The sequence below is a fragment of the Sinocyclocheilus grahami genome, unplaced genomic scaffold, assembly GCF_001515645.1.
Source record: "Sinocyclocheilus grahami isolate Dianchi unplaced genomic scaffold, SAMN03320097.WGS_v1.1 scaffold1488.1, whole genome shotgun sequence".
Taxonomy (NCBI): Eukaryota; Metazoa; Chordata; class Actinopteri; order Cypriniformes; family Cyprinidae; genus Sinocyclocheilus; species Sinocyclocheilus grahami.
The window spans coordinates 196,129-196,459 of record NW_015506667.1 but is presented as its reverse complement, the minus strand read 5'-3'; the positions used below and the strand labels follow the sequence as shown (position 1 = coordinate 196,459).

Here is a 331-nt window from a genome sequence, read left to right as displayed (position 1 = left end):
TGTGTGTGTGTGTGTGTGTGTGTGTGTGTGTGTGTGTGTGTGTGTGTGTGTGTGTGTGTGTGTGTGTGTGTGTGTGTGTGTGAGTGTGTGAGTGTGTGAGTGTGTGAGTGTGTGAGTGAGTGAGTGATTTTGTGTGAGTGTGTGAGTGATTTTGTGTGAGTGTGTGAGTGATTTTGTGTGTGTGTGTGAGAGATTTTGTGTGTGTGTGTGTGAGTGAGTGACTGTGTGTGTGTGTGTGTGTGTGTGTGTGTGTGTGTGAGTGAGGGTTTTTGTGTGTGCGTTGGGGTACACATGTGTGTGAGTGTGTGTGTGTGTGTGTGTGTGAGTGAGG

The 331-nt window shown here is 47.7% G+C and overlaps 1 protein-coding gene across 1 annotated transcript in view; it reads left to right on the top strand.

Moving 5' to 3' along the window:
- ddah1 (dimethylarginine dimethylaminohydrolase 1) overlaps positions 1-331 on the top strand; it is an 81,439-nt gene that overhangs the window by 17,054 nt on the left and 64,054 nt on the right. The window lies entirely within an intron of this gene.